This window comes from Amphibalanus amphitrite, unplaced genomic scaffold, assembly GCF_019059575.1.
Source record: "Amphibalanus amphitrite isolate SeventyFive unplaced genomic scaffold, NRLGWU_Aamphi_draft 001200F_arrow, whole genome shotgun sequence".
NCBI lineage: Eukaryota > Metazoa > Arthropoda > Thecostraca > Balanomorpha > Balanidae > Amphibalanus > Amphibalanus amphitrite.
The window spans coordinates 165,631-191,220 of record NW_024882694.1 but is presented as its reverse complement, the minus strand read 5'-3'; the positions used below and the strand labels follow the sequence as shown (position 1 = coordinate 191,220).

The following is a 25,590-nucleotide window of genomic DNA, read 5'->3' as shown; positions in this document are numbered from 1 at the left end:
GCAACCACAATCCACAGCATAGTGTTATGTATATAGGGTCAGTCCGCCAGAGACTGCATTGTCTGGTGTTACTCGCATCGTTGGATAGACTGTGCCGCAGGGCATAGCTGCGGCCGGTGCAGTCTACACCACACATCCGTTTCTCCCGGGCACGGAAGGAGGTTCCATGCCTGCACTCTGCAGTGAATCATAAAACTGACCGACTCCCAGAGCCTGCACTATTGGCGAGTGCGATTATTATCTCCAAGGTTTCTGACCGCAATATCCCAAACACTACTGAGTCATGTAGTGGAATGTTAGCGCTTGGACGGCATTGAGGTTGGGCAATTGACGCGTGAAATTGGTGGTGAAGAAACATGGATATTGTTGGACGAAACCATGCTCATGAAACTGAAGATGATATTTTACACCTGCCTGGAGGCTATGAGCATAGACAGAAACAAAGCCGTTTGATATTCAACACAACTCTTCACCTATGTGTTATATTCTTAGAGCTACAAAGGCCCATTTTTCGTGGACCAGAAATCCGTCTTCTAATGAATACACAATGGTACACGTTGAAGAAATTTCGTTGAAACTGTCTGACGTTGCCCGGCGTAAGGCCCGTCCTACCGCGAGTGACGTCATATGCATGGTGGTGACGTCATTCAACGACCGAGATGACGTCACATCTTCAGTGAAGCGCCGGTGGCTCTGGGCGGTAAATTAGCATGACCGGTTTTCACTGAAGGTGCGGCGGTGCGTCTGGATTATGGGCGATGCGCCAGGAATGCAGCTGCTGTATGCTGAAACTGACCGGTGACGTAGGAGATATCGGATGATTTCGGAGCTACTGGAAACACGAATTGGATAAAATATTGCGATGTGACTAGAAACGGGATACCTTGAAAGGGCATGCAACAAGATAAATGTATACCTCAAGGCCGCATGACCTGGGCATAATCCAATGTCGGTTGCAAAATTCAACAAGGTCGACTGATTCTGTGACATAATCGTCTAACGTAACGGTGCATGCCACACGCCATTATGTCAAAATGGTATTTTTATCTAAATCAACTGCAAGAGAAGCTAAAACACATCTCACGCAACGGAATAAAAAACGGAGCAGCATTTTTACAGCAAGAGCAAGAACACTCGTCGACTATCCAATAACACCAGCACACAGGCGCAGCGCACCATTCATCGCTGTGAAGCACGGCCTCTTCTGGCAGCGATTGCCTCATTACCTCTCCTCCCCGGTCATTTCTCCTGGCAGACAGCACGTCGCCGGGGACCGGTCATCGCTCATCCGCGGATTATCATCCGAGGACGGACGCTCGTATCTCCCGCGGGGAGCGAGCCCGCTGATCTGGCACCGTCCCGCGGCGGGTGGTGACCCTTCCCAGTGCAGAGCACCCTGGAACCACAGCTACCAAAAAAAAAAAACGGGTCTACTTATAAATATCTCGCGCCCCACTGGTGTCTGCGTATAACACGCCCTACTGGGGGGAGGGGGGCTATTCATAGCCCCCCTCCTAACTCCGAAACTAGTGGGCCGATCGTCAAAATTCAAACGGCGTCTGATAGCCCCGGAAAAACTGTCGAGGGAAACCTAATTTCCTTGACCTCGAGGTCACTGATGACGTCACAGGTCAGGTCAAAGTAAAAATATTATTAGCATTTTGGCTTCTTCACGTTTTGGGCTCTGGCCGCCGTCTTACAAGTCAGATGAGGCTCATTTTTGGTTCACACACTCTTGAACAGATGCTCAAGATACTCTGATGGTACCAAACTTGTACTTTGATTTTCAGGTCAAGGTCAGGTCATCCCAGGTCACGAAAATATTATATCATCCGTCGGTCACGTGACACATGTTTTATGGTCCACTTAGGCCAAAAATTTCGAATTGGATGTCGTCTGTGTCATTCTAGGTCATTTTGAGTCAAATTTAGCTTAGGTCAGGTCACTTTCAGGTCAAAAAAGGTCAAATTTTGAAGCTAAATTTTTTCAACAAAAAAGGTGTCTATTGGATGCATTTTGAGCTCAGGAACACTATGGTGCTATTTATATTGGCGTACGATGTCAAATTCGTGCTGAAAAATTGATTTGAAAAATTAATAATTGTTAATTTTTTGCAATAATGCGTATAACTTGGCCATTTTTGAAGATGTTTAGCTAAAACTTGCTAGAGTTAGTCATAATAATGTGTTCTATCACATATATTCCGGTTTTTCGAAAAGTCAATAAAAGTTTGAAAAAATGTAAAAATATAAATTTTGAATTTTATTATATAAAATTTTCGAAATTTTCAAACTTTCGAAAATCCGAGATAGAAGTTTGATAGCGACAGGCGCGGATACAAGGGGGGGGCCATGGGGGCCATGGCCCCCCCCCCCCTTGGCCGATTTTTTTTTTTCAAAAATAAAATAAAAAGTTAAAAAGTTAAACAGCTGAAAAGGGGGCCTCCTGAAAATAAAGTGGCCGAAATCCGATGAGTTTTTTTTAACCTACCCACTTAGTTATTTCTTAAGCCCGGTTCCGACTATGAGGTTGCTTCAGGCCACATCAGGCCACATCAGGCCAGATCAGGCCAGATCAGGCCCAATCAGGCGTTCAGGCCAAAGTTGAGCGTCGGACGCTCGGCCTGATCAGGCCGTTTCGGCTGGTCGGCGTGGTTGTGTGTGTTTTATAGGCGGAACATGTGTTTTATTTGTGTGTTTTTTTTTGTGGTTGTTATATTTTTTTCCTCAGAAGAGGAACTTCAAACATTTTCTGCAGCATTTCACCTCGACGAAAAAGCCACTTGGCTCGGTTATTACACCTATTACACTGAGCACGACGAATATTTGGATGAGCATTAATAATTAGCACGATGAACGGTTTGGTGAGCAGGGTTTTATTGGTTTGATAATGTAAACGTTTTTCTGCTTTTTTTTGTCATTTAAAAGGTAAAGCTTAAACACTTCTTTAGAGGAATAATATTAAGTCGATTAAAAATGTCAAGTGACAGTGATGAGGAAGATATGCTGCTTACACTGCTTGCAAGTAGTGGAACTCATGCCACCAAGAGACGACGCCCCTCCATTTGGGTACGAGAGGCGCTTCAGGCGCGCGATGATGATGGAGAATTCTCCTCATTCTTTTTGAAAGAGTGGAATGATGTTGAAGAGTTCCATGCTTCTTATCGGATGAGCCCTGACTGCTTTAGCGAGCTGCTGGACAGGCTCCGATGGAAGATATCCCACCAAGATACGCATTTGAGGTCTGCGATTCCATCAGCCCAAAGGCTGGCCATGACCATACGGTAAGCTGATAACGTTAAGATCGGGATACCCATTGTATTCACTGGCGCGGGTTTATTATCATTGCTTATGTATTGTGTTATTCAGATAACAACCTAATAATAGGTGACTACTGACTATACGAGTACTTAGTCGGGTACACATACGTAGTTTTGGCTAAGGTAGGCATTCAATATAGGCCATCAACTCCCAGTCATTTAGCTATAGCTGTAATACGCGTACCATAGGTCCATAATACTACAATTTGATATAGACTCTGGCCTGGTGCAATACACGCAACTTGCATTTATGTTTCATGTATTCTGATTTCTGATAAATGTTGACTTGATAGTACCTGTTTTAGGTTGGTAAGCATTTATGGTTACATGTAACTTGCACTGTTTGCAGATACTTGGCAACGGGAATGAGCCAAAAGGAAGTGGCCCGATACTTCCGAGTGGGAAGGAGCACCATTTGTTCCATAATACCGGAGGTCTGCAACGCCATATGGGAGGAGTTGGCGCCGACAGAGATGCCCTTCCCTGACACTCAGCGGTGGCGTGACATCGCCGCCGAGTTTGAGGACCGCTGGAACTTCCCCAACTGCCTCGGTTAGTATTGTAATTGCTAAATACATGAAGCGATGAAACACTCACCGCTGTGTTAGGTATGCATTACGGTACATTTCTAAGGGAGGATATTATTAATCCGCACTCCGTCTGACTATTCTCAGGCCCTGTCACCCGTGGGGGGGGGGGGTGTCACCCCCGCCGTAAGATTTCGGAAAGTTGCGTTCCGACTATAAATAATTGAAACGGCATTCGATAGCCCCACCGAAAACTACAATGTGCTCAAACTGCATTGACCCAAGTGTCACTGTTGACGTCACAGGTCAGGTCAAAGGACGCATTTTGGCCCGTTTACATTCGCTCATGTAAACAGGAAGCGTTAAAACAAACCAGTGCTTTATTGATGATGCAACGAGAGAGAAAATCAAGTAAAACGTTTAAAATTGGTGGCCTACAATTGAATATGATTCTACCCAGTGATAAGGCCTTCTTCTAACAACCAGTCCTTTTTCAGGGGCAGTTGACGGTAAACATGTCGTTGTTCAGTGCCCTAAGCTGTCTGGGTCGCAGTTCTACAACTACAAGGGCACGTTCAGTACAGTTCTTCTCGCTGTAGCGGATCCAAACTACTGCTTCACATATATAGACGTCGGAGCTTACGGAAGCCAGCACGACAACACCATCCTCAGCAGCTCGAGCTTTGGCCAGCGGATGGAGACCGGCGAATTGAACTTGCCGACGCCACCCGCAGGAGGCCTGCCCTACGTGTTTGTAGGAGACGAGGCCTTTCAGCTCCGACAAACCATCATGCGACCGTACCCAGGAAAGAGCACGGGAACACCGCGTGAGCGTCTTAAGCGCGTGATCTACAACTACCGTCTGTCACGCAGCCGCCGCGTGGTTGAAAACGCGTTTGGGATACTCGTTACCAGGTGGCGCATATTTAGGCAGCCAATAATCGCCAATATAGAGACCGTAGACGCCATAGTCAGAGCAACGTGCGTTTTGCACAACTTCTTGCGCAGGAGGGATGGACGGTCGAATGACAAGCGATACATCGAACCGGGGGATGTTGATCTGTATACGGGTGATCGCATGGCCCCCGGCCTGTGGCGCGAGGCAGGCTTTGGAACAGGGATGAGGGAGATCGGTCGCATGGGGTCGAACAACGCCACGCAGAGAGCTTTTGACGTGCGGGATAGGTTGGCTGAGTACTTTGTTTCGCCGGAGGGCAGGGTGCCATGGCAGGAGACGGTGGTGAATCGAGGGCGTCTGGAGTAGTGTGGTGTTGTCGCCACATCAACGTCAAACTGAGCTATTGGAGCGACAGCACCGCTTGAAATGTCAGTGTGATGGCCGCCGCCGTCATCGCCGCCGTCCCGGTCGCTGCTGTCGGGGGACCTGGGCTGCCCGCCCTCGCCGCCTCCGGAGAATGGCTGCCGCGGCCTGGCTAGGCGTCGCCCACGTTTCGGCTTCCGCGTCGCCGCGGTGGCCGCGTTGGTGGCCGTCCCCTGGCGGGGCTGGTCCGGCTGCTGTGCGCTGATGGCGCCGCGCCGGTCTGACATTTGTAACCGGGACGGACGCCGGCACCGATAACCGAGTGGTGTCGTGTCTGTCGGCCGACGCGCCGCGCTTCCGTATCGCAGTGGATGGGGACTGTCGGCTCGTCTCAGCGCCGTTCGTCCTCGGCCGGCCGGTGTTTCAGTTATGTAATACGCTGTGACTTTATGTGAGCTGTGACTTTCATGTTTTGTGTATGCCGCGTTTGTTCGCTATGAAGAAGCGCCGTCGTGGTTCGGGCGCGGTGCTTTCGTTTTGGCCGCATGTCAGCGGCAGTGCTGGGACGTCAGTTTTGAACCGCGGGCCCACAGAGCCGTCGGCAGGTGGCTCTCCGGCGGCGGAAAACCGTCTGCCCCTAACTGTGTTGACACTTGCCGCCTGAGAGTGTGAGCAAAGCAGGGTCGTGCTGTGACTGGCGCGGGACACGTGCGGCACGTGAGACAGATAGACAGAGATACTATTTAGTGCAGCTGCTGCTGCGCGGGCGGCGGCGCCGGCTCCGATTCTGTTAGCCGTAGCGGCAGTCGTTGGAGCTGTTATACCGGTATATGCGTTACGATCAGTGTATTTGAATTTCCGTTCAATTGAGATCGGTATATGCAATACACAATATCCGAAAAAAAAACAAAGAGCTATCGGAGCTATTGCATCAATCTCGCGGTGGTGATGGCCAAGCATTCGACCGCGAACCGTTTGGTCCTGGGCCCATCGTCCCAATATCTCATCCTGTCCGGTTTGTGCGACATGAAACACCGGAAATTGGGTAAATATATGAAAATGCGAGGGCACGTTGAACGCATGACGTTATAGCTCTGGCCCTCTTGGGCCGAATAAGCGGGGTGCTGGGTGGTGTGTGTATGGGGAGTGAATGATGCTGCCGCCTCTGACGTTGCTTTGTTTTGTTTTTGTTTTTTGATTGGACACATGTAGGGGGCTAATATTTAATGTATGAAGTTTTATTCGACTCTGATCTTTGTGCACTGCCGAATGCTGTATTTCTATCAAATAAGATTGACACAAGCACGTTCCAGTCGTAACAGTTATATTAAGATTTGATAGCCGAACTGCATGTCCTGCTAAAGTGTGAGAAGCAAAATACACGCGATAATCATGTGGTTCACACTACGCAATGCGCATTACACAAAACAAGTACAGCCAACCGTCAAAGATGGCCTCTACATGTCGTCAATCATGTTTAACGTCTCAATCACTTTGACCTGCGCTAAGTTTGCTTTCCACTGAGACATACGGCGAGTTCGGTCTGCCACGATGTTTCCCAGGGCATCAAATATGTCGGTCTTGTCCCGCCGAGCTTCCTTGGTGCGCAAGTAGGAAACAAGGGTCTCCTGCCATTCCTCTTGAGACGCTTGGCGAGCTCGCTTTGTACCGCGTGGTCCGGTAGGAGTCCGTGAGTCGGCAGCGGCAGGAGGTCGGCCACGTGCGGCGGCGGATGGCGACGGCGACTGGTTGCAGTTGCGGCCAGCCGCCGCCGGGAGCGACTGCGGCATCTCAGCAGAGGGTGGCAGCGGCGGCGACGGCGGGGAGTGGTCCCTTTCGAGCTGCAGCTCAGAGAGTTGGCTGTCATCCTCGTGCGGTGATTGCAGCGACGGCTCATGTGAGTCATGGTTGCCTGCTTGGGCTTGGGCTTGCAGGCTTGGGCCCGCTTCTTCCACAAGCAGCTGACCATTGGCGCTGTAATTGAATTCGGTACTCTGAGAGGAATCGACGTCGAGTGCCGATCTTGGGGCGTCCTTCTTTGCGGCTACCATTATGCTGTCGCCACCTTGCCGGCTGGGCTGGATGTGTTGGCTGAGCACCGCGTCCATTGACTCGTATAGCCACCATCGGGAGCCTTGATGTTTGGCGGCGTCAGTTGCTCCTGACCCGCTCGGCGCCCCGGCATTCACCCGAGCGTGGATCTTCCGGTATGAGTTCCGTAAATCAGTCCATACTTTCTTTGCCTCATCCTCTGTGGTCTTCAGGTTTTTGGAGATCTCGTGCCAAGAATTAGTTTTTTTAATGTTATCCTTATATGACCTGTGACTTTTATCGTACAGCCATGGGTATTTTGCAACAGTATGTATCAAGAGCTCCTTGTCAACTGCCATCAGGCCGTGTTTTTCTTAATTAACTGGAAATCTAATCAACTAACACCTGCTAGGCATATTTTCCGTAACAACTGTAGGCTTCAATGAATGAAATGCCAAATGCCGACGAAATGAATGGCAACAATAGTCATCTAAAAATCATGTGCAATGTCTCGTGCTTAATCCATGATGAATCTATTTTTGCGTGTATTTGCAAAAATAAAAATGGTACCTTCGTTTCGCAAAAGTGACACAAAAAAACACGTTTACCGTGAAATGTAGCATGTGCGCCAATGCAAATTCAAAATGGCGGGCGCAGCGTCAGGCCCGATCAGGCCCAAAAAGTTGACTTGAAGTTAACTTCGGCCTGATCTGGCCTGAAGGTCCGATCAGGCCAGTTCAGGCCGGATCAGCCGCTCCGGTTCGCACTGGCATGTCGTCAGGCCGAACGCCTTTTTCAGCCTTTTTGGGAATGATTGGGCCTGATCTGGCCTGATTGGGCCTGAAGTGACCATAGTCGGAACCGGGCTTTAGAAGACTAGCTGAGAAGACTTCTTTGTTAGAAGATTGGTAAAGCTTTTCATAACTTGGAGGTCTCTTATACTCACAGAGATGACCACTTTTACAGGGCCTCCTAACCTGCACAGAGGGCCTCCAAGCCTGCACAGATGTTGAGATGTTGCCTGAACAGCTAGATAAGCTCAATAGACGCAGTTTTTTTTTTTGGGGGGGGGCCAACAAGTGGGAAGATGGGGCCTCCAACAGGTGGGATTATGGGGGGGGGCCTCCTGGTTTCTAATGGCCCCTCCCTTGGAGATTTTCTGAATCCGCCCCTGGATAGCGAAGTCAATTCTGAGTCCTTTAATACAAATAAATTGGATCTAGCTTAAAAACTGAGCTCTTGGGAGCGATTGCCGTGGTTCAATGTTTTGCGTCGAAATCGGCCGAACATGACGTCACTCTGACGTCATTTCCGGCCGACCTATGGTAGGTACGAAGTTCAAATTTTGACACAAGGTGTCAAATTGATGCAGCCGAAGGTACTGAAAGTTTGGCGTCGATACGTCAAGTGGTTTGGAAGTTATTGCAGAAAAACAGGAGGGGGGGCTATAAATAGTCCCCCCGGCCCAGTGGAGCGCGGGATATCATGCATAAATGACAGCTTGGCTCTTCTGAGGGACATGAGAGGCAGCCTTATGTGGAAGAATGCAACACTTGTGGCTGGTCAGTAGAGCTTTCAGTATGCAATCCCAGTCTCAACAACTGGTTGGCATGTGACGTCACACATCGAGTGACGTCACTGAGTGTGAGTGACGACATCCAGCATCCTGTGTGAGGAATGACATCGCTGACCGGACAGTCGGACACGCCCGGGGGGGGGGGGGGGCTGACGAAGTGACGTCATCTGGTGTGACTGACGTCACCTGACCGGATCCGCCCGGGGCCGCTGGGTCGAACTCTGTTCCGACGAGCCCCGCCTGCCGCACCGTGCCCCGGGCGAGCAGGTGAAATCAAACCGGAAATCGTCGCGATGACTCACAGTAACACGCAGGGTTTGAGTCATCACCGGATGGGGAGGGTGGAGTCATCAGTCAATTGTGAGACGTCAGATTCAGTGGTGCTCAGACTGGCGTCACAGAGCACGCAGTACAACCATTCTTCATTCACCCACTCACCAATGTCAGGCCTCACTGCGTCTTGCATACAGCTGAGCAAGGGCTACCAGTCCTTCGTGCAGCGACGAACGAATGCAACCGACAAGGACACCTAACGGCCCTTGGTGATTCAGGAAAGACAAACTGCGACTCCGTCCACGGCAACAAAGCTCGAGCAAAGGCCATCGTTTTCATTTGGACAAAATCGGTAGCCGACATCCACACAGCCTGCATAAATCACGGATAGCGGTCAGGCCACATTTGGTGGATCGGCACTGGTTATCGCATAGACTGAAAGAAGTCGACGCTGTGCCAGATTGTTGCCTTATGTAACAGAGAAAGCCGGGAATGTCTAGATGCTGTGACACATGCTTAGCATCACATGGTAGCGCTAACGTCAAAGGCAAATCAGAATCTCCGAGCAGCTGCGTTGAAGAGCATTGGAATCTTTTCAAATGTTCATGCATTGTTCGGTTTTACCTCACCTGTCGGATTAAAAGTAATATTTCTAGCAAAGCACTTTATGAGTAGTACTTGAAGTTTCACTCGCAGTGTAAGGCCTTCCCAAAATAAGCAAATTAAAACCGTTTTAATGAAGGGTTAACTTTTAACAAGAGTACATACGTGGGATCTTTCCCGGAAGCATTATGAATGCAATGTGTCTTACCTTTCTCATTCCATATTCCTTGTTTGCATATGCCTCATATTAAAATGATCTTAATATTAGGTACTCATTTTACGGCGTCATTTCAAATACTGGCAACACACTTCAACTCCATGCAAGAGGCGATGGTAATAAAACCACTTATGTACATAATAACAAGAGTCTGATACTTTCGTTAGTTTGAAGAAGACGCTCTCCACAAACAGGTGCCTAATTTGTAGGTGTTCGTGACTATTCACTTTCATTCCGTCCTTGAGAAGTTGTTGAAACGTAACAGTCTAAACGCCACATGCAAAAGGAGTGACTAAATTGGCTAATGGTAGACCATGTCAGTCTCACTTGGCCGGCCAATCGTCAGAAAGCTATTGTTTTTCGTGGCCAACTCGGTGTCGCATTCTTGTCGGTCAGTGACCATGGCAATTCTACCGGACGTAGCCACATGCATTCATGCCAAAAAACGATAGGAGACAAAGTTTAAACGTGCAATCAGCTGCTGCTCAGCCTGTGGCTTTGCATGTAGGTACACACAGTTGTGCCCGCTAAATGCTCTTATGATACGTCCTGCGTATAAGTAGAAGGGACATGAGCCGTTCAGATCTGCTAGTACGACGTCTTTCGATGAAATCCGTAGCGTTTAACTATTGTCTTATGTTTATTGGCCTCCGCAATGCAGACAGGAACACACTGTGCAGTGGAATAACTCGGGTCAAAAGCTCCGTGCCGCCGCTTTGACCCGCGGACATGCATACAGCTAATAAAACAGCCACGAAAATGAACGCTCCTCTATTTCATCTGAATCAGCACACTGCATCTCTGCGCTCAAGAATGGTTTTATTATACCAGCTCAGAGTCGGGCAGATCCCATTCCTGAGCCGAGGATACACGAAGCGTCAAGGATCTCGTCGTCTTATATTGCTCTTATACCGCCACGCAGGTCCTGCCTTACCATGTCACTCAGCGACTGAAGGAGGTATGAGACGTCTTTTTTATCATACTTTATAAGGAGCAATATCGGGGATATTAGAGTGAGGACTAGTGGTGTCAATCGGAACTTGAATCTTCGGAATTCCGATTTTGTCCAATGTCCAATTCGGAATTCGGTTGGACAATGGCAGCAGGCTTTGGACAACTTTGGACAATCGCTTGCTACACCTCAACATTTTTAAAAAGTAGTCGTGTTTAACATTGATTGGCTATTAGAAAGCTCAGCTTTCGATATGATTAACACTTTTGAGCTTGTAACGGTACATGAAAAGCAAATTAAATAACAGTGTTGAGTGTAAACTATTGCGTAGGTGTCGGACATCTTTGGACAAATGGCTGGCTTGGACATTTTTGGACGGACAATCGACGTAAGCATTGGACATTGGACGGACTTTGGACATACGTTTTCTAAAATTGACACCACTAGTGAGGACCAGGGCAGCGTTCACAAACAATTGCAAACGCTTGAAGCTAATATTCGCGCGATAGAGCAAACTGTCCCGAGCTTCCTCCAAAATGCCATCGTCAGATACTCATGACTGGCATGCCAGCCATGCCTGTAGTATGGAGCTGACCGTCATTCCAAAGAGCGGTATAACAGGTAGGCACCTGAAGAGTATTGTGTCACTATGAGCTCAGCGATTACGTCATCGATGACAGCACTCTGATGCAGCAGTGATGTGACGTCACATAATATAGCTTCATCTCTTGCTGTTGTGCTACCAGCTACCGCCAATAAATTAGCGTGGGTTCGTCGGGACTGACCGCCCACGCAAACGCCGAGCTTTGGCCATTTGGCCGGGTTGCAAGGTCAGCTGACTCCTTCTCCCAGTGACGTCATCCTCCTGTGACGTCATCCTATGATGTCATCCTCCAATGAGGTCAGGGACCGGGGGCGTTAGAAACGTTCAGCCGGGTCGGATGAGCCGGTCGGGTCGACCGGTTCGGGTCGCCAGGTCTCCCTGCAGCGGAGCCCAGCTGGTCTGCCCGAGACCCGCCGACAGCCTGTTCGAAACCCGCCGACAGCCTGTTCGAAACCCGCCGACAGCCTGCTCTAGACCCGCCGACAGCCGCTCAGTGGCGTGCCGCGGACCTCTGACACGGTGCTGGTCGTGTCACCGGCCCGTGACATAGCGCCGCCCTAGTCAGCGTCAATATAGCGACATTGACGGTCATCGATCACACCCTCGGGGCCTTGTACGGACCAGCTGTCGGCGGGAGCTGGTGAAATTCGGCTGACGATGAACTCAGCCGCACCGGCCGGCGGTGGAGCGAGTCCGGCAAACTCCAAACCCTGACTCTTTCCCAGAGGGGATGGTGAGCGGTGCCCCACAGCTGGGACCTCCGTGATGTCTGATCTGCCTGAATGATCATCTCCCGGCGGAGCTCTGATCGCCGTCTGGGCCGATCTCCGACCTCTCCGAGTGGTGAGCGATGTCGGTGTCGGCACTGGCCGGCGGGGTCCGCCCTCTCCCGGCGCGACGTCCGCCGGTCCGTTCGTCACCACTGGCGACGCCGCTTTTTGTCATCGACGCGGACATTGTCCCCTCGTTGGCCAGGAAAAGAGTCCGGACAGAGCTAGGTCGAGCTGCGGCGAGAAAGGAGGCCGAACGAGCTGGGATCGAACGGGGTCGGATGAGACCAAGCGGGACAGGGCGTGATGGTCTAGACGATACAGCACAGTCCGCTTGAAGTCATGGACTAACAGCAGACACATCCCATCGGTTCAGAGCCCCAGAAGGACGGCATGATCTGCTCGTTGTCTGGGGACAGCGTTACAGACCGGTCGCAGGCTCGGAACGACAGTACGGGCCGTCCCGACTTCGAAATGGCAGCACTCTACTGAATGAGACCCATTAAGGCCTCCAGAATAGCCGCATGGCGTTTTTAGTTTATTGATGGGGACATGCATCAACATAATTTCATTAGATAATAACAATATTCCGCAGACGAGCACTTCGAAGAGGTACTTAGGAAATCAACCATGGCGTTTCCATTGTCTTCCATCATAATTTTGATTTTGTGTCAAGTAAACATACCAGCACATGACATGTAGACCAGAACCAGACCAAACATTGTCCTCTGTAGCAATGATATTTGAGTCATTGGAAAACTATCTTGCCTCCGGAAGAGTTGTCACGATATGCATTTCTCGGTTCATGATTTTAGGCAGAATCATCATTTACAAGAGCGTGAATAATTCATATGAACTGTAACCTCTAGGTCAAGACTTGGAACATACTGGACGTGGCATGTATGTGTTTGCGGTGATCTATGTCAGAAAGCACATAAACTCACAGGAGACGTGCTTCGGAAAGCATAGAAAGGGCTAGAAGGTGATTGAAAAATTTAATTCCGACTCCGAACACACCATTGTACTGCTTAAAACTTACCAGCCCGTTTTCTACCTTCTTAACACAAGCAAGCATGCATACATGCGAGGGCAATACGCAGCAGCACAACGCATGAGGCGCACCGAAGTCCCCTGTCCCGTATATCGGCCTGTATCAGGCGTTAGACAGCTCCACCAACGGCCCACCAAAATGAGCAACACCCTGCCGCAGACTGTAGACAATGGCCTAATTTGGACCGCGCGACTCCCTTCAGCCAAGACACTGCTCGGGATGCTCGAAACTTATTTCAGCTGTCATGGGCAGGCGCTCAGTTTGAGGAAGTGTTTGAAATGGCGGCGTGGTCAAGACTTTCCGAGCTGCTTTCTCGAACAGAAAAGTGAAAACGTTATGAAAGCATTCCCATTTAAAGTTGGATGATAGTCTATTCAAAACAACTGGAGTATCAAAGTAAAAGTGATCAGTTGGGGACTCCCAGGAAATATAAAAATTTGAAAAAAAAATGATTAGGATAATTATCTCCTGATTCCCAAGATTCAGCATCGAAACTATTTGGCTACAGACCCAATACAGTATTGCTACCTATTCTGGCAATGGGCACATTTTCCTTTTCCCTATAGGTAATACGCAACGAAGTGTATGCAAATGTGCCGATCTCACCTGATTCTTCCTCAAAGGGTGGATAACAAGGTAATCGCAAAAATTGAGCACAAAATATTCTTTTTTTCATTTCCCTTAGCCGGATAAAGACTATCACACGTATCTTTTAGAAACGGATATGCAGCTAATACTCAGTGAAATGCATTTAGTAAGGGTAATGCGCGATCACTTGCTGCAGCCTTTAACCTTCCAGGCGGTGGGGGGGGCATTTTTTTGCCCCCCCCCCCTTAGTTTTTTCGATATATCTCGAGAACCGCTGCACCGATCGTCACAAAACTTTCAGTATCCTCCCGGGAGCAGCTAGCGCACATGGTGACCAAAAATTTTTCCAAAGGCTATGATAGGTTGGCCGCTAATGACGTCAGAGTGACGTCATTTTTGCCATTTTCGACCCAAAAAAAGGTTTCGCGGGAAGAGCTGTCAGGCCTACAGCTTTAGAGATACAAAAAAATGCTTCAGACATAAGAGGTGTGGAATTTAACCCGCGCCCCCCCCCGTTTTTCGCCAATAACTTCTAAACGCGTTACGCCAGCGACGTCAAACTTTCAGTACCTTATCATACATCAATTTGACACGTTCCCTGAAAATTTGAGCGAAATCCGTCGGAAATATTTTTGAGAAATTGATGTTTTAGTGACGTCATGTTCGCCATTTTCGCCTCAAAAATGGCAAAATTTCAAACGCCGCTAACATCTTCATTTTTAAAGGAAGCAAGACGTAACAAAAAAGTTTATACGTGATTCTTCCTTGTCTATCAAATGGCTATCTCGATTTTTTGAAAATTTTGGATTTTGGCCAAAATTTTTCCAAAAAACTGACTTTTTTGGAAAAATATTTATAAAATCCAAAATTTTGAGTTTATCTAAAAAACCGGAATATATGTCAAAGAAGTTGTCTATGTGCACCTACATACCAATTTTTAGAACAATCGGTTCAAAAATGTGGGAGTTATTCAAAATTTTATGACTTCACGACACACAATTTTTTTGAAAAATGATTTTTTTTGGAAGTTCTAGACCTCGTACGGAAACAAAAATAGCACCATTCGATTCGCCGTGAAAAACTGCATCGGATAGACATCTTTTTAGGCCTTAACAACCAACTTCAAAATTTGACCTCACTTGACCTGACCTTGACCTGACCTCGACCTGAAATTCATCCAGAGGTGGTCCATATCACTTATTGAGTGTGCCCATTGAATTCCATGAGTAAAATGACACATAAAACATGTGTCGCACATGCCCTTTTCTATATTTTGTTTTTGGTGACCTGACCTGACCTGACCTGACCTTGACCTTGACCTTTGAATGACATTGTGTGCAACGAATATTGTCGTGGTAGTCTAAGAACACGTTTTGGGCAATCAGTCTTAGTCCATTCTTCGGCAACTACGGTGCAAGGCCGATACTGTAGAAACTTGCATTTTGTACCCTTGACCTGACCTTGACCTGACCTCTGACCTACTTAAGCAAAAAAAATTGGGCTCTTAAGATCCGCCTTGTTGAGAGCTTTCGATTGCCGTTTTCCCCGTCTTTCTACGACCATCGGTTCGGAAGTTAGACAGGGGGGCAGAATCTGCCCCCCCCCCAGCAGGGAGCGTATGGCTGAATAGCCCAGCGGGGCGCGGGTTAAAAGGCTACAAAACTGCTGTTTCGGTTTTTCGATTTTTTTGGATTTTGACCCCCAAAAATCAAAAAATATATTTTTCAAATATAATAGCCAAAAAATCCTAAAAGTTTTTTTGAATTTCGAAAAAACGGAATATATGTGATAGCCCCTACCACCTTCTATCTACATACCAAATTTGAGATCGATATCTCTTTTTTTGGCCAAGTTATAGTGAAAAAAACTGTTCAAAATTGATGGCGTCAAATTTTCAAACTCAATTTTTAGCAATTGTAGACCTTGTAGCGCAAAACAAAGACCACCATTAGACTCCCCGTGACGAGCTGCATCGAATAGATACCCATTTTATGCAAAAATATCAACTTTGAAATTAGACCTTTTTTGACCTGACCTTGACCTGACCTCCACCAGAAAGTGACCTAAACCGTGCCTGATGGTCTTATAACCAACACCATTGAGTTGGAAATGAAAAACTGGCCATAAAACATGCATCGCATAACCTTAGTAAAGTTGGGCTCATATGGTGACCCTTGGTGACCTTTGGTGACCTGACCTGTGACCTGACCTGGTATGACCAGTGACCTCTAATAGCAACATATGTACAAGACAACTGACGCCTTATCGCTGATTTTCGACAAAATGCGTTTTACTCGGTGTTATAGCGCTTTCCCTAGAACGGTGAACGGTGAAACATTTTATCTTTGACCTGACCTGTGACGTCATCGGTGACCCCGAGGTCAATGAAATTTGGTTTCTTTCAACAAATTCGACAGGGCTATCGAACGCTGTTTGAATTTTCCGGATCTGTCCAGTAGTTTCGGAGATACGGGGGGGGGGGCAAAAAAGTGCCCCCCCCCCACCGCGCGGAAGGTGGCTGGTAGGCCCACCGCCTGCCGGGTTAACACCGGCACAAAAGGTAGACAACATGATTCATATGCGCCGCGGACACACCAAACACAGGCCGGATCTGATTTACACATCCATTTGACATCGTTACAAATGACTGTGAATAAGAGGGTATGCTCGTGACATGCCGGAACGAGAAGGATATGTAATCAAATGCCTCCACATTTGAGGCGACCTTTTTCTATTCCTGCAGCATTCACGTCGCGTTGAGGTGCAAAACAGATATAAATCAAATCAAAGATGGATGAACCTAGCTTCCATATTTTGTTTTACACGAACATTATGCCGAATATGTATGCCCATTGCCAATTGCCTCTGTCCTTTTTTCGTTTCAGCGTTCTTATTTTCCTCCTTGGAGTTCCAGCCTTCAAATCCCACCAAACTGGTGCGAACCAGTTTAATTCGGGCCATCGCTGTGCTGCTGGCTGTAAGAACGGCGGCGGGCTGGGCAGACAGGCCAGCATACGGTCCGGTTCGCGCTGGCTTCGTCTCTCCCTCTGAGGGCATAGAGGCCGAGCTGGGCCCCTCACCATCTGTAGGTCGGGCCAGGGTCGGCCTTACCGCTGCCCTTTACCGGTGCAGACTGGACTGACAGTCTGACCCAGACTGATACAGGAATGTCAGACTGTCCTATACTGGTACAGACTGAACTGACAGTCTGCCCTTGACTGATACAGGACTGTCGGGCTACCCCATACCGGTACAGATTGGATAGACCGCAGAGTGTACTAGACTGATGCAGTGTGGACTTCAGACTAATCCCAGGCCCAGACTGTCCTTTGAATGGTACAGACTTGACAGACTTCGAGATTCCTTAGACCAGTATCTACGAGTAATACGTCAAGGCTGTCTGTTAGTGCCGAATCCGCAAATAAATTTCTTCGTCAAGATGCAAGTTGTTAGGCACGTTTTGCACATGCCTTCCATCGTTTTGTTCGTTTACCAGTTCTGTCTCGCGATTTAGAGTCAAAAAGAAAATATTAAGTAGGCTGAGATATGTTAGTTTAAGTTAGATTTGTGTTGTTTAAGTTATCTTTGTCTTCTGTTCTGTTGATTCGAAAGAACGAAATACGAAGCGAACGAACGAAAATACGAAGCAAAATTGAAGAAACGAAACGAAAAGGAAACGATAAATGCAAGTTGTCGCCCAAGAGCCTGAGCCGAAACAATCCGTGAGTGAAACGATTTGAAACAACCAGCCTATTGTATTCTTGTAACATTGTTTCATAGTCCAAATTGTGTATGTGTTTATGGTTTTATGTTTATCTTCATCGCAATTGATAGTGTTTTTCTACGTTTTCAGAAAACCAGTTGGAATACATGGACTAATTTGACAACTGTGTATTGGAGGGCGGCGGCGACAACAGTTTTGGATTTGGTTACTCGACCGAAATCATGAAGTAAGCGGACGACGAGAAGCTGAACGCAAGGTACGGTGCCGTTTCAATGATATCGCTGTTATTATTTCAATTATTTTAAATTCGCTGTCGTTTCGTCTTTTCTGCACCTGCCTTCCTCTGCTAATATGTCGGGAAAACTCAACAAATGGACGTTAGGACAGTTGCGGATTCGGCACTAACACCCGGCCCATTTGATGTCCTCGGTCATCAAATCATTGTGTCGCCGATCCTTCTGTTATTTTCACCACCTTGTGGATGGGCCGCCAGAAAGTACTTCCCTGTGATCGTACCTTTACCGACCTGACTCTTCCATCGGAACTTTCCTTCGTGACCTCGATCACACCCAGCGGCCACACACCTCTTGGGACCAAGTTGTCAACAATGAGCACAACGTCTCCGTGCCGTAAGTTGTCGTGGCTCCGCGTGCACCTCCCGGCCCGTTGCTGAAGCGGTTTCATCTACCGAATTTAGAAATGTCAACTGTTGATGGAGAAGTAGGCAAATACAAATGCTTCATGCGCGCTTTTCACAGTAATATAGTGTCAAGAGTCAGTCATGAGGAGGAGAAATTACATTACTTGCATCAATATACTGTTGGAAGACCACGAGAAATCGTAGCCACATGCTTGCATCTGCCACCTGAGCGAGGCTTTGCGGAAGCCATGAGTTTGCTGGACCGTCGATATGGGAGTCCAGTTCAAGTAGCAGCCGGACTTGTAGAAAATTTGTTGAGATACTCCAGTGTGAAGGCAGATGACGTAGAAGGCCTGGAGACGTTTGCGATTCAGCTGAGGGGAACTATGAACGCACTGGGAAGTCTACCTCATGGGGTGGGCTCTGTCGATGTGAAAACAATTCGATCGCTATTGGAGAAGGTGTTTATGGTTTTATGTTTATCTTCATCGCAATTGATAGTGTTTTTCTACATTTTCAGAAAACCAGTTGGAATACATGGACTAATTTGACAACTGTGTATTGGAGGGCGGCGGCGACAACACTGTCTGTTTGGTATACTGTCTGGTCTGTCCATTGATTCGTCGGAGCTAGTTAGTCTGATCCAGTTTCAGTCTGTCCACCACGGCTTACAGTCTGGAAAGCGACTATCACCCAGACTTTCCTGGCATGTGAAGGTCGGCTCCGCCTCCGTTCTTCATTTCAGCTTTGATGACTCAAAAAGAAGCCTGTACCAGCCTCACAGAACAACAGTGCTCTATAACGGAAACGGTGTCTGGAGCCTTTCACATTTGCAACCGTTAGCGCAGATTGTGATTACCAGGTATATAATGTTATAAAACAGAACAAGGAAGGCTGTGACGCAGTTTCTAGCTTTGGTAACGAGCATCAAGCCGAAGGCTGCATTGTTTGCCCTGCTTGTCGCAATAAAAGTTGCTTTAAGTAAGGCAGAAACAGCAGCATTGCTTGTTAGCTTAGGGCAGTTGAGCTATCGAGGTAATACAAGGGAACTCAGGACAAAGGTAGTCCATAATAAGCGTAAGACACTGCAGGTAACATTTTTCGTAATCAACTTATGATTTTGTTTGTTTGTTTTGTTGGGTTAGGCCCTTTCGGTCCAATGAGACCATTTCAGAGCCGGGAGGATGATAGGATATAGGGGGAGACATTGGTCTGGGCAGGCACCCTAGTGAGTCGCCGGGGCTGAGCCCGTCCAGAGGACAGGCCACCCAGCCCCAAGGCACTCACTGCACCCGGCTACGGGGTGCGCTCCCTCGGGAGCAGCGGTGCCGCTCCAAGGGAGCAGCCCGCATGAGATAAAGTTGCCTGTCCAGCCCGGAGGGGGTTGCGGCGTGGAGGAGAAGGATTTCAGTATCCTGAGGATAGAAGCACCGAACGGTGTCAACTTATAAATTGAATGCTAGCTTATATAGGTGAAACTGAGCTCATGAGAACTGCATGCAGCCTTTTCGTCGCCCACGTTGGCTCCCTGCCAAGGAAAGCATTAGCATTTTCACTAGAAAAGACATGCAGTGATAGAACATTTCAAAGGTGTCGCAGGCGGCGTTTCCGCCATTTCCACAGGGGAGGAGGAGTGGAGAGGGAGGGGGGGGGGTGAATCGGCACTGGAGTCCGAGCCATAGTTGACACAAATTACACTCGCGCGCGATTGATCAAACAAGACGTGATGGAAGCACGCACAGTCCCCGAAGCCGCTGGTTAAGTGAGTTTGAGGTGATTTATAAGGCACCATTTAGTTTTATTGACAGAGCGCAGTAAGTGTTTCTTTTCTAGTGAGGTTGTCATTTTCCATTTAAATGAGTGGCATGTTCGGTCTTTTATATTGGTTAATTATATGTTTTATACCTACTCGTACTTTCCTCCAAGAACGATAGGTACTGGTAAGCTGCCCAAAATGATTTCATATTTACATAGATACCAAACAAAATCTTGCTAATGCTGCTTCTGAAAAGTTAATTGATTTCATTATGCCATCAAACTTAATTTAAGTGGAAACAAGTGCGATAAAACATAAATAGCGTTCCTACTTCCCCGAGGTTCTACTGAAACATCACCATTAGCCGCCGCATATGGACCGATCGGACCTGGTGCGCGTGTCACTGTCACCTGTCTCCACTGGGTGACACGGAACGGTGCCGGTCGCGACCAGTATGGTCCCGCGGTGCGCACCCGATGGCCCAACTTCCCGGTCCGCCACCCGTCCAAACTGCCGACCGCTGGGTTACGACCGGGACGCGCGCGATGGCTCACAGCTGGCGGCGCGTGTGACAACTCCGGCGCAGAACCCAGAGCACCATGACCTGAGGTCGAGAGTCGATCATCAACACATCCGGGCTGAGCAATTGCTCCAATGGCTATGGCACTTAGTAAAAAAAACATTATTTTTTCTTCTTCAAGACACTGAACACTTCCCGCTTCCCGCAATGTGACAGACAGCCCTCACGTCCGTCCAAATAGCTCGCCAGCATACTCCATCCCGTTTCTCACCCTGTGCCGCTGACTATTTTGCTAACATTCTCTCTTCTCTTCGTATACTGCATTTCAGGCTCGCGGCTCGAGACTATCCCTCCTCAGCCGCACAGGGCCTTGGGCCGCACATCTGACAGCACCATCCTCTTCCAGGACCTACCCCTATCCATCCAGCATAAGCTGAGGCTCCTAACTACATTCTTCCTAGAAACAGCAGTCTCCGAAACGCGTCCCCTCCGACAACGAGCCGCCACGGCACTTGACCCCAATGGCACTAGTGGCCCACGACCTGCACACGACTGCCAGTGAGCGCCGAAAGAGGCGACATTTCAGTCCAACCTAGGAGACATCCGTCAGACGATCCGCCCCCGCACGAGCTTCAATCTGACGGCTAATGACAAGGGGCAGGAGCAGTGGCCCGGTTATTCTGCGCACGCTAACAGAAGCTGCTACTACAGACGCGGGAATGTGGACAAATGGCAGTGGAACAGGTCTTTGGAGGGTTGGGTATGGGAATGGGAGAGAGAGAGAGAGAGAGAGAGAGAGAGAGAGAGAGAGAGAGAGAGAGAGAGAGAGAGAGAGAGAGAGAGAGAGAGAGAGAGAGAGAGAGAGAGAGAGAGAGAGAGAGAGAGAGAGAGAGAGAGAGAGAGAGAGAGAGAGAGAGACAGCGAGATAAAATGAGAGTGAGATGATAAATGTGCGTTTTTTTAGAAGCTGAATAAAAATTATATAATTTAACAGATTAAATTCATCATTGAACGAAAAACTCTGATGGGCGTATATCCCTTACAAAACTGCCTATAAGCCGATTTTTATTAAAAAAACGTTCAGAGTTAATCGTCGTTTAGTGATGAAGGCGAGTGTTTAAGGTTTTCCGAGACAGAACATCAAGGTCCGCACGATTCCTTTCATCTAGGCTAACGCTTTCCGAGCGATTGTTTGCAATCCCTTGGGAGACGCCGAAATTGGGATCCGGCGTGGTGGCTATTTTGTCGGTGTGCCGACATTGAAATGGGCGTCGTCACTGTCGCCAGTGAATGGCGAAACGCGAGGAGGTGGGAGTCTCCAATGGCTTTAGGCAGGCGCGCTGAAAGTCGCCACATTGTGTATGAGCACCGGTCCCAGCACATTTGAATTTAACGCTTGAAATAGTGCGCTGCTGGGTCGTGCCACTGCAAATACGAGGCTGTGTTTCGGGCTGTTGGAAGGAGTTGTCACCTTATATTTATAAAACGAATTATAGTGGACGCGGATATAGAGCGTCTTGATTAGGTTTACTGACCGGCACCGATGCTTGTCAACAAGCCTGAGTAGAGCTGACAACTGAATGAAACCCCTCTGATAACCGCTCCGCTGCCATTGTCGGGGGCACCGCACAGCGGTGGCAGCCCACGGGGGCCATCTCCCCGCCATAGGCGCCGGCCTATCTGCCGGGCGCCGCTACAAAGCTCCGCTATCGTCCGGCGGCGGTCGCGGTTCCCTCGCCATCGGGGCGGCGGGGACGGCCGGCCAGCGGCCCGGCTCGTTCACGGCGCCATATAGCGGCCATCAGAGCGCCGTCGAGCTCGATAGTGACATCAGCGTCGCCCCCGATGGCCGACGGGCTCGGTGACAGCCGAGGGCAGTGTCAGACAGTGTCACACGGTGTACTGTGTGAGGGCGGTGGACGGGGGACGATATGGAGCGTGCAGGGTAGGCGGTGGAGAGTGGTGGACAGTAGACAGTGGATTGCGGCGTGCGGTGGACGGTGGACGGGGATGGTGGACGGTGGATGGGACGGTGGATGGGGACGGTGGACGACAGTGGACGGCAGTGGGCGGTGGACGGTGGACGGTGTACGGTGGACCGCGAACCAGGAGAATATGGAACCGACACCTTGAAGTGTCAGTTCCACATTCAACCCCCCACCGTATATTTCACACGACCTTCTTAGAAAATCGAACACTCCTTGTCACTAATTCCGATACCTGCGGTCTCCTCAGTTTGACCACCGAGGACGGTTCCACGTACGCAGTAACGCAGGTCATCACGCGCTCGCTGCGTGGGTCCGTGACCAGTTTGGGCAGTGACATTAACCGACATGCTAATACGCTGTTCGCTAAGGCGGTGATCGGTAACGGTGCTCAGACTGTGCACGGCGCCGTGCACAGACTGTGCACGGCGTGGTGCACGGACTGTGCACGGCGTGGTGCACGGTGCACGTCGTAGGATGTCTTTTTATGCGTAGTCAGCGTGCGTTTTTGCAAACTAAAAGCCAGTCCATCTAGGGAAGATATCCGTAAGGGAGTCAGCCGTGTTTCGTCCATAACTCAGGTCAGCGGCACATGCATCCATTCGTGGAGCCTCACGGGCGCGACCTGTTTCACGAGGTAGAACGATGTGCTCGGAGCATATCGCTCGGAGCACCAGCCATCACCACGACACGGTGTAACTGCCTGCCTCAGATATAACACCGCATTCTGACCACACACGAGCCGGAGCGTCCCCAAAGTGTCACACAGGCGCCTCAGGTGGTGGACGGAGCGGCGGGCAGACGGGTCACGTTCGCCAGATGTCCGTCCCGCCTGGAGGCACTGTCACCAGGCAATGGCTCGGCAGTTTACGGCACGAGGCGCCGACAGCACGCTGTGGGACGCCCAGCTCTGGCGATGATTCTATCGTGACAGCACCGCGTGAGGTAATTTGGAGAAAAAAGAAAACAATTACATAACGCTGTGCTCGTGACGTGACCAAATGAAGTAGCGTCTTCATAAGAATTGCGTGGCACAGTGAATCTTATCGTGATTAGGAAAGCCATAATTCGCCGTATTGGTGGAAAAACATGATCTAAAAGGGAATAAATGGCACAAAAAAAATGAAAGCCATGCACAGGATAAAACATCTTGTCTAGGGACGACAAACAAAGAGCCTCGAAAGAGGAGCAATAAAAAAAAACTATGCAATGCCTTACGTGTCAAATCGGCATCGCTTTCATCAACCACTCTGCTCTCTGCACTCAGACACGTATGCGAATGATATAATGCCAATGTGAGAAATTATACCAATACTGTATTTGGTGTGTTACATTCAAGCTGCACTGTAGCTGAAACCAGAACTAGGCGCGAATCGACGACCTTGTACTGTCCAGATTCGAGCAGAGCCGGGTTAACGACCCGCCCAGGAAAAATACGTGTAGTCAGCTGGGCAGGAGACTGACCTCGCATGAGCAAAGTAGCCCATCAGGGCACGCACATACAGCCCACACGCACACAAAGCACGAAATGTAACCCAACTTTTGCGAGATCAAGTATAGAGCACAACTGCACATGTCTGTCCAGCCTGCCATGAATACCAAGCGTTATATCTTTGTGATTTTAGCCACAAGCGGCAATTTATCATGTAGTGATGGACTTTGAGTTGTAGCTGGCCTCTCAAACTGAGACCATTTTAGCCACTTCAGGGAAGTGTCCTGCGCATCGTTTTCTCGGTATAATTCGATGGTGAAAACTCGGCCGATTCTATCGCAAATGCACCATCTAAAGTTGCAGAGTGCAGTTGGGCGACCTCTCTGGAAGGCCTGAGTGGCCTCAGGGCAACTCAGGCTGATGGGGTTGAACATGGCACACCCTAAGGTTTCTGATGCCCGTGTGAAATTGATCGTCAGGCCGATGCCCGACCGTCGAGGTCCCCACGTGTACATATTTTAAGCCACAGGTCACAACCAGGGCCTCGTCTAAGGAATTTTCACTGGGGGGGGCCAGAGACAACCCAGCCAAACCTAGGGTACCCCCAAATCCTGTTTTCTCACCGGATTTCGACCCCTTATTTTTCATCACAGCCCTGATACCATGATTTTTTTCTTAACTAAGAAAAAAAATAGTAGACGATCCGACCAATGCTATTATATTAGTTTGTAGTCTCCTCACATTGCCCAATTAGACAGTAATAATCACACTTCTCGGTGTTGAGCGTTTGTTCGAGTGGCATGGCAGTGCCTCGTCTAAGGAATTTTCATGACGAGCCTCATGTCGATGGCCCGCACGCATAATTTCTTTTGCGAACCACATCGGTTTCTGATGGGCTCCGCCGATTCTGAGCGCTCGGTACCGAACTCTGAGGGTTAATTCCAGCTTCTGGACCCACGTCGGCCTCTACATATGGTAGCCCACACTGGTTTTATATGATCCATACCGATACCAGGCTTTAAAGATCATTCTAAGTAGAGACCGTACTCTCCCACGTAGGGCCCCCTCAGACCAGTGTATTGCCTGTGTATCAACTTGGAGACTGACTACTGAGGGCTTCTCAGGTGGATTCAGGTGGATAATCGCCGTAGATCTCCGACACAACCTTAAGGTCGTCAGAGGCTATAATGTGAGACAATCGGGGCCCCGTGGCCGTGTAGTAGCGCAATTTGAGGCCCGTTGGGACCCTAAGTGACTGGGATTTGCCCTCCGGCACTCCATTTTTGTTTTGTTTTGTTGGGTTAGGCGCTTTCGGTCTGACGAGACCATTTCAGAGCCGGAAGGATGATAGGAATTAAGGACAGACATTGGTCTGGGCAGGCACCCCAGTGAGTCACCTGGGCTGAACCTGCCCAGTCGGACAGGCCGCCCAGCCCACTGGCGCTCACTGCACCCGGCTGCGGGCTAGCTCCAGTGGAGCCGTTCCCGTGTGGGTTAGAGTTGCCCGTCCCGCCCGGAGCAGGGGGTTGCGGCGTGGAGGAGAATGATTTGACTGTCCTGAGGATGGAAAGCACGGACCGGTGCCGGGACTCAATGCCGACCTCTTTAGATAACCCAGAGCTGTCAGTTCCCGTCCCCACAGACAGACCACCAATCTGCGCCTATGTACGACCACCCGGAACGGGAACCTGCTTCATTATGATTAGGAGCTTGACTCTAGCCGCACACCGGTGACCGTCCAGCCAGAAGTTGGACGCTGCA

The 25,590-nt window shown here is 49.2% G+C and overlaps 1 protein-coding gene and 1 long non-coding RNA gene across 3 annotated transcripts in view; one reads left to right on the top strand and one right to left on the bottom strand.

Moving 5' to 3' along the window:
• The window catches only part of LOC122371070, a 71,887-nt gene that overhangs the window by 11,313 nt on the left and 34,984 nt on the right, over positions 1-25,590 (bottom strand). The window lies entirely within an intron of this gene.
• Positions 17,197-18,690, top strand: LOC122371065. Of its 2 annotated transcripts, XR_006254663.1 has the most exons (3): positions 17,211-17,494; positions 17,626-17,752; positions 17,990-18,690. It is a non-coding gene; the product is annotated as an uncharacterized LOC122371065 (long non-coding RNA). The 2 variants fall into 2 exon arrangements; XR_006254662.1 differs by having other exon boundaries at positions 17,197-17,494; positions 17,626-18,690.